This window comes from Chlorocebus sabaeus, chromosome 3, assembly GCF_047675955.1.
Source record: "Chlorocebus sabaeus isolate Y175 chromosome 3, mChlSab1.0.hap1, whole genome shotgun sequence".
In the NCBI taxonomy this organism is placed as follows: Eukaryota; Metazoa; Chordata; class Mammalia; order Primates; family Cercopithecidae; genus Chlorocebus; species Chlorocebus sabaeus.
The window spans coordinates 2,402,014-2,417,968 of NC_132906.1; the positions used below are offsets into that span (position 1 = coordinate 2,402,014).

The following is a 15,955-nucleotide window of genomic DNA, read 5'->3' on the forward strand; positions in this document are numbered from 1 at the left end:
ATATATGTATTAAATTAGAAATATAAATTGGGAAAACCTAGAAATGTATAAAAAATAAATAAAAATTACAAATAATCCTACTCACATGCCAAACACTGATAATATCAATATATAACCAACCACATATGCACATATGTACTGCTGCCTATTGGTAATGATATATTTTAGATACAGGTAGAGTAAAAATACGAAATATGCCTTACAATGTAAATTATTTTAAGTTTGTAATTGTAATTATTGTAAGTATTTTAATGAGCTGTTTCTCACGCTCTTGAATAGTGTTGGAATGCAAAGTTTGTGCTAGTTAATGGTCCTGGGTTGCAGACCCAACTTCTCATTGTGTCCTTACATGACAAAGAGACCTGTCCCTTCTCTAAGGACACTCACCCTGTTCATGAGGACTCCATGATCACACTCTTAATTATCTCCCAAGGACCCTGCCTCCTAATGCTATCACATTGGGGGTTAGGATTTCACATATGAATTTTATGGGAACACAAACATTCAGCCCATTGCAATGCTCTTTTTCTCTTCTGTAAAGTTGTTTCTGGGGTGTGACTGTCCTTCCAGGACACCTTCACCACAGTAGGGCCATGTGACTAAGCGCTTATTAAAAGTCGTGTGTGTTGCTTATGGGCCAAAATAGTGAAGAAGTGGGTATTCTCCAAGCTCTGTGACTTCTTTCATCTGTTTACTGGGTCACAATGGCCAGGGTCACCTTGGAAGCCATGTGTTGAGGATTGGCAGAGCCTGTATCAAAGTAGGGTCATGAATGACCCTCCGGAGTAGAACACTTCCACGCCCTGGGACTCCCTCTCCCCCCAGCTGCCGGCTAGATTTACAGAGTGAGAAACAAAATTTCATGGGATTAAGCCACTGAAATATGGAGTTTATCTGTTATATTGATTAGTGTTACTTTAAAATAGGAACTAGTATCTTAAAGTGAGTGCTAGTATAATAAATATCCTAAAACATGTGACATTCTTGAGATGCCAGGCAGGGAACAGTAAAAGACCTTGCGCGGAAGCATGGGAAGACAGAGGCCCAGGGTATGGGGTAACAAAACATTTGGTTCAGCTGTCTCCAAAAATAAGTTTAAAGATCATGAACTTGCCTGTAGCCATAACTGCAGAAAGTGGAAATAGAATCTTTGTAGGATGTGTTGGTTGAATGCAGACTGTATGAGTTCCTTAGGGCTGCCACAGACTGGGCCCGTGAAACAACAGAAATTCATTCCCTCATAGTTCTGAAGCCTAGAAGTCCAAAATCAAGTTGTTGGCAGGGCCTTTCTCCTTAAAAGCTCTGGGAAGTAATCCTTCTGCGCCTCTTAGCTGCTGGGGGTGGCGGTTGACGCTCCTTCACGCTCCTTGGCTTGGAGCTGTATCTTCATCCATCTTCACATGTCTATCGCTGTGTGTGTGTGTGTGTGTGTGTGTGTGTGTCTGTCTAAATCTCTCCTTATAAAGTTACCAATGTGTGTGTGTGTGTGTGTGTGTCTGTCTAAATCTCTCCTTATAAAGTTACCTGTGTGTGTGTGTGTGTGTCTGTCTAAATCTCTCCTTATAAAGTTACCAATGTGTGTGTGTGTGTGTGTGTGTCTGTCTAAATCTCTCCTTATAAAGTTACCTGTGTGTGTGTGTGTGTGTGTGTGTGTCTAAATCTCTCCTTATAAAGTTACCAATGTGTGTGTGTGTGTGTGTGTGTGTCTGTCTGTCTGTCTAAATCTCTCCTTATAAAGTTACCAATGTGTGTGTGTGTGTGTGTGTGTGTCTGTCTGTCTGTCTAAATCTCTCCTTATAAAGTTACCTGTGTGTGTGTGTGTCTGTGTCTGTCTGTCTGTCTGTCTAAATCTCTCCTTATAAAGTTACCAATCCTTGGAGGTAGGGCCCACCCTAATCCAGTATAACCTTATCTTAACTTGATTATATCTGCAAAGATCCTAATTTCAAGTAAGGTCACACACACAGGTATCAGGGATTAGGTCTTCAATACGGCTTTTCCAAATTCAATTCAATTGTGGAATTCCACAACTCAACTCACAAAATGGACATTGGAAAATTACATGGCCCCAGGCAAAATGTTTCTGTTTGTAGGCAAACATTGAGAGAGAATAGAAATGATACACGGGTTTGGCGTTTGTTGGAAAAGCAGAGTGCTGCTGCATTCGGTCACATGGGGAGCCAGACTGACCAGGGTATCTAACACATTCAACATGGGGCTTCGAAGTCCACTGGGGTGTGGGGAATAGATCCTGTAAGTAGGAATGGGGATGCACATGGATACATTTTGACGAGAGAAGAGGACTGTGGCAGAGAAGGCTAGCTATGCCCAGAGATCCTGTTCCCCTTCCATACTAGAAAATGCTTGTTGGGAGTAACTGCCTATTTAAGGACTACATTTTTTACTTCCCCTTGCATCTGAGGGAGATGGAAGGAATGTATTTTACTTCCACCTGGTGAAGAAGTGCATATGCCTTCTCCTTTCTCTCTTCCTCCATCTTCTGACTAGATATATTCAAGATGACTTCAGGCTCTGGCTGTTTAATAGGGTGGGACTTGTGTCAGACCGGATCCCTTAGCAACTGGTTGGAGAAGTAAAAGTATATTTTGTTAAGCCACTGAGAATTTAGGGCTTATCTGCTATGGTAATAAAAAGTTTTACCTTTACCAACGTATAAAGTGTTCCTTAATTTATTTGAAATATCTTCTATGGTTAGGCATTTCGGATGTTTTTAGGTTTCCACTGTGACAATAATATTAACCTATGAAGTTTTGGATCAATTCCCTCCCTCCCTCCTATGAAGTTTTGGATCAATTCCCTCCCTCCTTTTCTCTCTTCTCTTCTCTTCTCTTCTCTTCTCTTCTCTTCTCTTCTCTTCTCTTCTCTTCTCTTCCCTCCATTCTCCCTTCTCCCCTCCTGTCCCCTCCCTTCCCCTCCCTTCTCTTCTCTTTTCTTCTCTTTTCCTTTCAGTCTCACTCTGTCACCTAGACTGGAGCACAGTGGCGCGATCTCGGCTCACTGCAACCTCCACCTCCTGGTTTTAAGCAATTCTCCTGCCTCAGCCCCGAGTAGTTGGGATTACAAGCCTGCACCGCCATGTCCAACTAATTTTTTGTATTTTTAGTAGAGACGGGATTTCACCACGCTGGTCAGGCTGGTCTCTAACTCTTGACTTCAGATGATCCACGTGCCTCAGCCTCCCACAGTACTGGGAGTACAGGCATGAGCCAAGCCACTCTGCCCGACCTCGTCCCTGCTTATTTCTTGGGAATACATTCCTAGTGTGAAATGTAGGGGTTATGAGAGGCTGTCAATATTCGTTGCCTTTCGGAAAGAATATTTCAATTTATAATTATTTCTACCAGAAATGGATGGTAGTACCATATTTTTACACCATTGTCAACATACTTTCAAAAATTTACCATATTGACAGGAGAAAGAAAAATCTTATCTTGACTAAGCTTGAAGTGTAGCCTGTATGGGTTGCCATCACTTCATCACCTTTTAGTCACTTCTAAACCTATTACAATTTATCTTCCACACCATTAAGCAAATGAAAATGTACTTGTTAATGGTCTCTAATGACTTCTGAATTATCAGATCACGTGGACATATTTAATTCCTTGTCTTATTTTATCTCTTTGTATTACTTTAACAATGAAACAGAAGCTTTTTCTTTCTTATTTTCTTATTTCTTCACTTCTGCTTTTGTCTTTTCTGTAATATTATTATGATGACGGCTCTAGCTTTGTGACCATTCCTTCTAAGTTCCCTTTCTAGATCCTCTTTCTCTGCCTGGTCCTGCATGTTGGAGCTCCTTAGTGTTCTGTCCTTGTCCTCATATTTTCTTTCTCTACCCCTGCTCCCAAACCTACCTCTCGTGAGCTAATGGCTTTCTTATCTATGTGGTCAGCTTGACCTGTCACAGACCCTGTATCGGGTGCCTACAGCACATCCTCCACCTGACCATCCCATGGAGACTTCAAACTAAACAGAACTGAATTCATTATCTCCTCCTCCCTCAAAACTATCCTTTCATCTTTACTTCCTACATAGGTTGGTAACTCCGCTCTTTAGATCTTTACTCACTTCCCTAGGCAGTTGGACTCAATCGGTCTTCTTGAGTGTTCATATTCACGTTCTCTTGAGTGTACACTGGACCCAGTGACTTGTTTCTAACACATAGAGTAAATAAAAGTAGGGGGATATCACCTCTGGGAGTAGGGTATAGAAGACTGTGATTTCTATCTCACTGGTATACTCTTCTTCACTCTACCCCGAGCTTGCTGTAATGGACAGGGCCAGATGGTATGGCGCTAAGCCAGCAAGGGGCTGAAGCCCTAAGTCCAACAGTCTTTGAGGGTCGGGATTCTGCCTGCAACCACCGAGAGAGCTGCGAAGCTGATTCTAGCTCTCTTGAGCCCCGAGATGGCTATGATCTTAAATATCACCTGGATCACAGCCTTGTCAGAAATCCTGAAGGAGAAGACCCAGCTAAGCTGTGCCCAGATTTCTGACCCACAGGAGTATTAAACAATAAATACGTGTTATTTTAGGGCATAAGTTTTGGAGTACTAATTTGTTACACAGCAAATAAATAATATAGGGAATAAGACAATGGCAAGATATTATGCTAAAATTTATGATTTTTTACCTTTGAAATGTGTGAATATTAATGAGGGAAATCCATAGTGATAATATTTGAATAACTTCATATAAAATATGTCAAAATAGCATATTTTAACTTTTGTCAGCGTTTGATGTACCAACAATATTTTTCTTCAACATGTTTATTCATTCTTGGTATAATGAACTATATGAAAATAATAAGTACATATTTAAATGGCTAAGAAATTACATAAATTTTGATTAATTATAAAGTAATGAGAGTATGTGGCTAAATGAAACCTCAGTTATTTGGCAGAAAGCTATAACTGATCAAAGCACTGTCCCTTGAACTTACCTTGATTAGCATTTCCTGTGTAATAAAAATGCCCCAGATTCCTTGAGAATATGCAGTGTTGGTTCATTCAGTGAAAATTTGTGTTATAATTTTGCATACACAACTACATGGTAAGTGGCTGTAGTTCCCAATACATTGGCTAATTGGGTGGATGTGACTTAATTTAAGTAGCTGTCTTGTTTAATTCATTATCTTAATACTTTAACCCTCCCCCGCTATATTTCACATTACCTCCAGGATGAAATAGAATGCTGTAGTTCTAAGGATAGAAAAACGTTACTTCTGAGCAATATTTCAGTCACAAGTCAGTAATCTTGATAGCTGGTGTTACATTTGCCTCATCTAGCGGGGTGGATATAGATGTTCTTATAGCTCAGAGAGAATCACCAAGGTACTAAACACATGCGTAGGACAAAGACAAGCATCATTAGGGAGGGCAAGTATCGCAGCATATTTTATTGTGTGCTATGGCTGCATGATGAAGTTTGGTGCCCCGACAGCCATAAATCACATTCACAGATTAAACTCATTTTCTATGTCCTAAAGGAGCTTTTCTAGATTCAGTCATTAAATTTTTAGTTTAACCATTTTCATATGTGGAAAAAATGATGTTTTTTACAGAGATGTAATGGTTATCCCTACTCTGGAGAAATTTACTGCATTATATTGCTGAGGCTTAATAGAGATTTAGGTTTCATGTCGGGAATATACTGAAGATAAAATTTAATGGTGCGTTGAACCACTAAGGTGGGTTGTCATCATAAGTCATACAAAAAAGCCGTCAGTGATGAGACTTGCTATCTTCCCACTGAAAGAAAAATATGAAAAACCAAATTTAAAATAATGCCTTATACCATAAATTTTTATTTCCATGTACTTTTGCCTGTCACCAAGTATCACAGATCATTTCATTCTTTGATGTGTTGACTGTAAGTCTACATTGAACACTAAAAATAACATCAAATAGTGTCTTATTAACCTGATTTAAAACAATGATTTTTCCCTCCTTGTATTTTCCAACACAAAAACTAAGCAGATGGATTTAGATGATTGAGTGGTTTTTCCCCTGGGATTTTACCTGCAAAATGAATCTCCAGATATTCTGTATGTCCCCATAAAAATGTATATTTTTCTCCTTTTTTTTTTTGAGATGGAGTCTCACTCTGCTGCCCAGGCTGGAGTGCAGTGTCACGGTCTCACTCACTGCAACCTCTGCCTCCAGGGTTCAAGCTATTCTCTTGCCTCAGCCGCCCAAGTAGCTGGGATTACAGGCATGTGCCACCATGCCTGGCTAATTTTTGTATTGTTCGTAGAGCTGTGGTTTCACCATGTTGGCCAGGCTGGTCTCGAACTCCTGACCTCAGGTGATCAGCCCATCTTGGCCTTCTAAAGTGCAAGGATTACAGGCGTGAGCCACCACGCCTGACCTTTTTTCTCCTCATTTTGCATATCACATGAATTAGCTTTTCTGTGAAGCACCATTTGCTCTGTCCTTTCTATGTATTTCCTCCATCAAAAATTTCAGAGCCGTGTTTTATTCCTTCCTTCAGATGTCTTCCAGGCAATTGTTTAGAGCAGCACTACTTTTAAATAGAACCTTGTTTGATGGTGAAAATGTTCTGTATCTTTGTGTCTGCTGCAGTGTACATACAGTCCTAAGTGCCTATTAGTCACTTGAAATGTGTCTAGTGCAATGGAAGAACTAATTTTTAAATTTCATCACATTTTAATTAGTTAAAATTTAGATAGTCATATGTGGCTACTATATCGAACAGTTCAGTCTAGATAACCAAGTGATAATGCGTGCTTTATTTTAAATTTATTGTTCCTTTCAGTTAGAACTCACGATGTTCTCTTGGTGTTTAATCTTACTTTGTTTTATTTCATTTTATTGAGTGTTTATTATGTGCCAGGTACAGTGCAATATTCATCAACATGGATGCTTATCTATTTCTATTGTTTTTATTTATTTCTGAACTCCAGTTGGCCACTAAGCCTCACAGGAAACTATCTTTGACCCCAGCGTGACCTGAAGATGCAGTTTCTTGAAACTTTCACCTAGAATGCCAGGATTCTCTCAGCCACATGCCTTCAGTAGCTAGGCTGTCTTGCTGTGATCTGCCTCTGTCACCATCCAGTGGGGACAGGTCCTAGGTGCAGAGCCAAGAGAACAATACATGTGACTTGATGTAAAATACGTTAATCAAAGGCCTTCTGTCTCCCTTTTTTGTCTTTTCCCAAAATTCTCTCTGAGATTTTCCATTAAAGGAGTAAAAATTTCTTCAAATGGAAAAAGAACCTCATATTGTAATGTCTATGGGATTTTCATAGACTCTCTGAAAACCAAACTCCAAATTCCTAAATACCTAGACACTGTTGAAAGCACTTAAGAGAGCATTCAGGTATTATAATAACAATTACGTAAATTTTTCAGAACACTTCTGCCTGATTGGATTAAGATCAAATTTATTAAAATATGTCTGAACCAATTAAGTAAATTGTGATATAATGTAAAGTACAAAACACCCACCAATGATAATAATTTCTATCAACATTTCACATCTGCAGTTAACTTGAAGCAGATGCTCTAAGACATGGCCCATTGTTTTATATTTGCATGTGACAACATGTTTTGATGTTTTCTTTTTAATTGTAACATCATGTCATGCAGCTTTTTGAAAGTACATGTGTGGTAAGTGTCAAAGCCTGAGCTAAAATTTCATTTCCAAAACTGTCTGTAGCATTTCCAATGATCCTGTCTTTTTTCCGTATACTCCACAGAATTCAACAGAGTTGGATTGCTGAGAATAAAATTATGGATTTCTCCATAATGGACACACACATTTTTTGTTTGTGCTGTTTCCTATAGAATGGATGATGAGTCAAAATTGTTCGTTTATGTTTTTTCACAGAAGGATCTTCTGTGTCATAGGCCCGCAGCAATCTGGACATTCAGTGGTCCTCCTATCATTAATAAGTGAACGGATGAGCTATTCTGATAAGGACTGGGGAGCTTTCGCCATTCAAGAGCAAATAGGAGAACTGGGGGATTCCTCAACTTAGCTTTTCTTTTATGGTTCTAAAGTGACTGTGAACAGAGGTAGAAGAGAAGAAAAGCTTTTAAAAACATCTTCCATTAAGAAAAATACGTATCTTCATTAAGACCTATCTGAGTAAAATTACTAAAACATAATGGCTTTCTTGAGATAGAATGGAATGAAAGGCATATTAGGGAGTATGAGGGTATGAAGATTTTATTAACATAATTCTAGAATTTTGTTAAATATCTGCACAGGAACTGTAATTTGAGATCAGTGGTGAAAAGAGAATAAAGGAATCACGTGGACATCAGCTCTGAGGCCTGTGGCCCCACTTGTTTCTGGGCTTTCTGTAGACATTTGCTGGTGACCTGCTCAGGCAGGCCAGAGTACCATTTCTCATAGCACCCTGTGCTCCCGTCCCCCTTCCTTCCTTCCTTTCTTCCTTCATCCCTTATGAAACGCTCATTGTGCAGTTACTTATTAGGTGCTGTGTGAGCATCTGTAGTCTCCCCTCACCCACTTTTCCATTTGGGCCACTAGGCCAGCCAGTGATTGCACCAGTACCAGGGTTCTAGGAGCCGTGCATGGATCCCCAGTGGGCAGAGCTGGCCATAGCATTTGGAAAGGAAGAGAGAGAACTGGAGACAATGCCTAGGAACAAAAGCAGAGTCCAGACCCAGGCATCAAGTGCAAATCCAAAGGCTCTGGATGAGTCAGTTCCCAGCAGAGGGACTGCAAGTAGGCACAGAAGGAAGGACAGCAGAAAACACTGGTCAGAGAGGGTCTGCAGAGCCAGAAGTGATGACACATCCAAGGTTGTGCTTGACTTCTGCACTGTCTCTGCAACCTGTAAGTGCATCTGAGCCAGTTCAGGAAGGAGGAAGACCGAAGTATATCAGAAACAGCCTCTTAATGTCAAGGAGATTTTGGTCTAGATTGCTTATTGCTCAGGAGAAGGCACCACTTTTTAAAAAGAGATGATGAGCTAGGATTTAGTTGGGATAGAAAAGGTTATTAAACCATGGGACACCCTTCGTTTACAGAGTGTAACCATTACTACCCCTTTTGTTTGTTTGTCTTATTTTTCTCACAGACGCAGTTCCTGCATTAGTATTGATAAATGTGTGCTTGCTCCACTTGGAGTGTTTTCAAAGCGTAAATCACAGCATTGATGGTGCTGTGGTTTGGCTCTTCCAGCCCTGTTAACAACGGTCTGATGGACTTGGCGAGAGTCTAGCCACGTGTTCTGGCCGCTGTCACTCCCGTGGCTGAAACACGTGCACGCCCACGGATGGGGGCCCCGCGGTAGAACCGTGCCTCTACTTGTCAAACAGACGGATTCCAAATTCTGAAATATGCCTCAGGAATATAGAAACATAGAAAGGAGTCTTCATCGCTGTAGGGTCTCATTCACAACATGGAGGAGAGATGGAGGGGAGTTTTTGGTGTAAATTACGCCTCATAAAAATTCTCCACGTCAATTTTGTACTGTATGAGGGTAGTAAGAAATTAGTTGATGGTTAACAATCAAGCTGGAGAAGAATATCCTCAATTTTTCACATGAAAAATGAAAAACTACAACTCCTTCCAAATATATGTATGTTTCTTTTCTGAAGACAGACGTGTGTGTATGTGTGTGTCATATAACATTGATTTTTTCTTTCTTCGTTATCAACAGTAAAAATATAGAAAATGATGCCAAAGAGAATTTCTGATTTTTCTTTCCTTGTTTTCTATTACAATGTATTACAAATACTAGTGTCTTTAAACACAAGACCATGCATGGTGGCTTAAGTTGGGTTTTTCTTGGGCCACTCTCTTTCGATCAAGGTTTTTACATTGTTCTTCTAAGTGCATTCGTGTTTCCTGAGATCCACAAAGCTTGATCTCATCCGTGGAACCACCTGGCCTACAACCAACTGTGGCTCTCACTGTGGTCCCCAGACTGGCAGCCTCTGCATCACTGGGAGCTCCTTTAAAAGTCAGGTTCTTGGACTTTACCCAAGACCCACTCAATCAGAAACTCCAGTGAGGGGAACGGGGGCTAGCCATCTATGTTTTAACAGGGCGAGGCTGATGCTGGAGCAGGCTTTACTGCTTCTAATAGTTGCAGAAACTTGAACTAGATGATTAAGTTCCTTAAATTTCAGTTTCTTTACTTGTAAAGTGAAGCTAGTGTTATTTACTCATCAGACTATTAGGAACACCAAGTTTAATACATTGTCTAACACGCTGTACATATCACTTAATAAGTGTTTTCTTCCTCTTCCTTATCCAGAGCATTTTTCTACCCTCTTCCCCCTCACCTGCCTCTAGACCAATAATATATCAATTCTGTTTTTATAAGGAATTAGTCAACATAAAAATTTCGATGTAGATCTTGCATCAGTTTGGTGCAATGCAATACTTGGGGGCTGTTTCTAGTAGTACATCTTTAAAACAAAATGCTGAGCAACTGCTGTGTTGTTTTCTAGGTTAAAAAGAATCCCCCCAAAGAAGTAGAGGTCTCAACTTTTACATCTTGATCTTACTGCAAAGAATATAGAAAGTTTAAAAGGCAGGGTCTCTTTATGTCTCTAGGCACTTTTGTACTTCCCTCATCTCCTAGAAGAACCAAGAGTGACTCCTTCATTGGACATCATCTTTCACTTGGAGTTTAAAGCATTTTGCTTATATGACACCCTTTTTTGAAATGGCCTTTTTGATGGGGAGGGGGAGAGGGTATCTTGATGAATTCTAGACTGCTTTCTGCACAATCCGTTTCTGAAAGCTGAGGAAGATGGATCCTGTTTTGTCATCTAGCTTCTAGCTACTCAGTACATGTTCCGTAGGGACCAACAGCAGTGGTCACACCTGGGAGCTGGTGAGAAATGAGGAATCTCAGACCTTCCCTAGGCCTACAAAACCAGAATCTGCATTTTCATAAGATCTGCAAATAATTTTCACTCGTATTACTGACCAGGCATGGGCTTTTGACGCCGGATGAGTTCATTGTTTCTGTTTAGGCAAACAGATGTGAAAGATTCAGGGAACTTTTCTGGCTGTTTGAAGACACCTTATTTTCAATGAAAATTTTAAAGTGCTTCCTGTGGCTCACAATGGACCCAAAATTAGAACTAAATTCTGCCTACACGTATTTCTTTAAACTATCACCTAAGGGATATAAAGAGGCAAGAGTTTAGAACTCACTAAATCTAGAAGACATAACTGTAAATAAGACCGTGATGCAGGAAGTTAGTTGGTTGGTGGTGTCCCTGCATCACCTTCTTGGAGACCGTCTTGCCCATCCTGTAACCACACACTCTTCTTATGCTTTCTCCAATGCCCTGAGCATTGACGGGAGCATTTCCATTGATGGAGTTGCCTTTCTCAGAGATTTTTATGACGGGGTTTTAAAAATGAGGCCTTCAAATTCTTAAGACCAAAAGGAATGAAAGTATAACTGTGATGATAAGATTCTAGAAATCATCACGGGTCGAACTTTGGGAGTAAGAGCTCCTGTCTTGAACTCTTTAAAACATGCTAGGAAGGTGACTGCAGATTTGTTAAAGTCTGTCTATATCCCAAGAACTGTATTCGGTGTGAGGGATACTAGGGAACGGTGTCCTCTTCGCAATACTTGGAGTCTATTTTTTTCTTGGGTATACCATCTTGTACGATTTTGAACCAGCAGAATACTAGGGTGTGCCCAAATTTGTAATGTAGCTGGTGCCCCCTGCTGGAACAGGGTTACTTAAATTTCCATCTTTTGGGCCATCTGTGCCAGCAACCCTGTTAAGACACAGCCTTGCCAACGTAGCCTACGGGTATAAGAGTAAGTCATTTAATTAACCTCTGCTTCAGTTCCCTGACATATAAGAGTAGAATAACAATAGCAGCCAATCCTGAGCTTCTTGTTGAAAGGTAGAATTAATTAGGGATGACAGTAAAATACTTCATGAAAACTGGATACTAAATAGTGATAAATGTCTGAACATGCCTCCAGTGTTCCTCTGGCAGGAAATGACAATGTGCTATGTATTATTACTAGACTCGATGTTGCTAATTTTATCTGGTTATTAATTTTCACTGGTCTTAAAGTTGAAATGCACACACACACCTTCATCCACCCCAATCAATATTACATGAGTGGAAGATTTTTGCTTATGTAATATTCTCTAGTGAGCAAGATGTGATGAAGAATGTGCTTCAAACAGAGAGGACAAGTGTCAGTAAGTGTCTTTGTATATTACAGGTGTAATACTTTGAAAATCACTGATTTGTACTCCTTTATTGATAGGGGGACTTCTCCTGACACAAGAATGAGTCCCAGAGAATAAGGGTCCCAGAGAATGAATTCTGTGTGAAGAAGGGAGGGAGTATGAGATTGAGGAGACACAAGGAGAAGTAAGAGTCCCCCACTTTCCTGGCTGAGAAGCTGATGGAAGAAATAAAAAAGAAAGTGTTAAGGTAGAAAAGTCAGTGTGCATCCTGATCTCTCCTCTCATGGATAGAACCCCAGTGTGGGGTTGTGAGTGGGGGAGTTTGTAGATGGAGTAGGGCAAAAACCCAAGGACATTCTAGGAGAAGTGCTGTAGTTGGAAAGCTGTTTCTCCCAGGAGAAGCTGGGCTCAGGTGGCATCCAGCATGATGTGCGGTTTGCCGAAGGAGGAGGCAAAACAGACAGGACTGAGGCAGGCTCCTGGTCCCACAGCCTGTGGGTGGTGTGCAGGAGATTTTTGAAATCCCTGCAGAAAATGATGAAGGAGTCAACAATCCTAGGCTTGAGACCAAGGCTGCAGTTTGTAAAACCTTCAGGGATGAGGCAGGTGGCTGAGACCAAGGATTTTGGAAAGAAGAGCCGTCACGATGCCTGGGTGGCTGTGGAGTTAGGCACACCACAGTGCTGTGGGCTCAGGGAGAGGGGCAGCTCACCTAGAGCACAAGGGAGATTGCAGAATGCTATGCATTTGTAGGGCCCTGTTCTCTGGCACTCAAGCCCCAGCCAGACTGCAGCAGGCTCACCTAAAAGGCCTAGAAGTTACCTTGGAGAAGAGCAAAAGATAGGGAATACCGAGAATTTCCCCAAGGAAATAGTTGAATTATTGGATCAGACTAAGTTTGACAAACTGAGAAATTGGATCAGCCCCAAGAAACAAGGAAACTCCACTTGTCTTCACACATCTCACCCTAATGTATACAGTTGTGAACCTTCTACATGGCTCAAAAATTGTACCAAAATATGCCCAGATTTCCAGAATAATTGGTGGCCCAATTAGTCTAAGTACCATGAGGTATCAAAGCATTTGTGTGATGCTGAAGCCTACATCTTAGAGCTTGTTACAAAGGATCTGGCGTTTGTAGGAATATAAGGTTAATGGAGTTTTTAGAGCCTCGATGAGATGAGGAGGCCATTGCGACATCATATTATCAAAATTATTATGGGATATCATGTTAGCAGAAAAGAGATACGGGAAAAAGAAATAGGGGGTGGAAAATCTTTAGTTGTTTACTACAAAAGAAAAAAGCCAAATGTGTTCACTGTGATGACACAGAGATGTTAGGAAAAAAAAATAAGAAGAAGCCAGATTCACTAATGTTTGGAAACATGTAGAAGCCGCACACGTCTCTGATCGTTCTGTGGATGCCAGCTTTACAAAATGGAGGCCCACTTCAAAAATACATGGACTGAAGGGTTAGGCAAAGAAGATGTTTTGTTTTTTTTCTGAAATCTGCAGTCACTGAGATTGATATTAATGACATCACTATTATGAATGCTGTGATTTCATCTAATATCTATTCAGTTAACTGCGGGCTTGAGGTCTGAACAAGTCCTGTCTTCCTGCTCCTCCCTGCTAAACACAACTTTCAACTCTGGAAATAACCCAAGAAAACCGAAGGAGGATACCAGAAAAAGGAAGAGGAAGGTGGGCTGATGAGGGATCCTGTGGGTTAGGGACAACACAGAACCGGTGTCCTGTGTCTTAACCAGGCATCTAATCTGACAAGAAAGGGAACCCCAGGCCTGAAAGAAGGCAGCCCAGATAGGCCCATTTCTCCTTGGATCCAATGGGAATCCTACTGAAAACACCAGGTGGGCTGGAGCACCGGCTGTCAAGGATTGAACAGGAGTTATGCCGAGGGCTGACACCTAGGGCCAGGGCCAGGGCAGTGATCCTGTTTCTGCAGGTGTGAAGGGACTCTCTTCTTCCATCTGGGGACACTTGGGTGCAGTGAGGAGGTGAAGCACCCTGCCAAGGAGTCCTCTTCACACTGACCACAAAACCAATATCGATTAAAAATGGGTGAGTCCGATATGAGTTATAAATAATAATTTGAAAGCAAATACAATGTTAACATATAGGATTCCATAACATTAAAAAAAACGCACCATGATCAATGTGTTTATTTCAGGAATGCAAGCCTATTTAATATTGATAAATCTATTAATTCTCATCTACATTAATGAATTTAAGCATAAAAATTAATATGCTAATCTTCCCAGATATTACAAAGGAATAAGTAATAGCCAATCATAATAAAAAGAAAATATGAAACAAGTGTAGATGAATTCTTCATCGACCCGATAAAATATATTTACAGTAATGCTAAAGATAGTAGTATGACTAGCAAGAAAAAATATTAGAAACATTCCATTAAAATAAGAGGACCAGGGTGTTTGCTGCCTCTGGTATTTAGCACTTTTCTGGAGCTATACGCCAATGCAAGTTGACAAGAGGATAAAGTAAAAAAAAAAAACTGAAAATTGAAAAAAGGAAGGGTACAATTTTATTTATTGGCAAATTGTATAGTAGCATATCTTCAAATAGTCTAGACAATTAACTGAAAAACTCTTCTGTAAATTAGGGGCATGCAAAATGATCTTTAGAGTATATACAGAACCTATACAGCAAGAGAAGACCCCATTTATAATCCCATACACATGGCAAAGTACCTTGGAATAAATTTAATGAGAAATGTGCTAAAAACAGTAAGGTTATATTTCTGGACTTTCTTACTCTGTTCCATTGATCTATTTAACAACTCTTGTACCACTTTTAATCATGATAGCTTTATAATATGTTTTAATATTTAGTAAATGTACTTCTGCCTAAATGTCTCTGAATAGGAAGCTGGTTTTAGTAATGTCGTGTACAAGTCTGCATCCATTACAAATATTGGATTTTCAGATACTGATCTAAAATTATTGTGTTGTTCAATGAAAAAAGTAAGGTGGAGAACACTTTGAGCAGTTGTGCAAAAGCAGGTGTAAAATGTATATACATTTTTAGAATGAAGAGACTATCTTTGGGATGGTTTGTAAAAAAAATCATAACACTTATTTCCTCTGGAGAGGAGAACTGGCAGCTGGGAGATAAGGACAGGATAGAGTGTCATTGTAAAAAGTTTTGTTCTCCTTGATTTGTGAAACACATAAATATATTATTGTTTACTCAAAAATAAGTAAATACAAATTTTAAAATGTGATCATAGTCTCTACATTTGAATCCTCAGAGATGCCTTTTAAGTTTTTCTGTTAGAAACTTTTAATTCTACTATGCATATGTAGGCATTACTTTGCTCTTTAATGTTTTTTTCAGAGAAAATGACATAAAAATTTAAAAAACCCAGGCAATAACTTTCTACATTACCAGGTTTTATTACACTAAATTAAATTTACTAAATGCTGTTAGTTAAATTTTAGTAAATGCTTTTAGAGTATAATATGTTCTTTTAATCGATACGATGGTACTATTCTCGTGATACATTATGTGGAGTCTATAAAGGAAAGTTAATATCACAATGTCTAGAAAAGTTAAAGTTTCTGCCTCATGGGGAAATGTGGCTATTTTCAAATAGCCTGCTCAGCCCTCAAAGCTATGTTGTCTTCTCTGACCTGTTTCTTAATTTGGACGTAACTTTTAAATCTTGAAAAGGATATTTCAATTTATTTTTATTTTATTATTATCAT

At 39.7% G+C, this 15,955-nt stretch overlaps 1 long non-coding RNA gene across 1 annotated transcript in view; it reads left to right on the top strand.

Moving 5' to 3' along the window:
• LOC119620100 (uncharacterized) overlaps window positions 1–9,707 on the top strand; it is a 66,860-nt gene extending 57,153 nt beyond the window's left edge. Inside the window, exon 2 of the long non-coding RNA XR_005236556.1 lies at window positions 7,745–9,707. This is a non-coding gene — a long non-coding RNA (uncharacterized lncRNA). The remainder of the gene's footprint in view (window positions 1–7,744) is intronic.
• The last annotated feature ends 6,248 nt before the right edge of the window (window positions 9,708–15,955 follow it).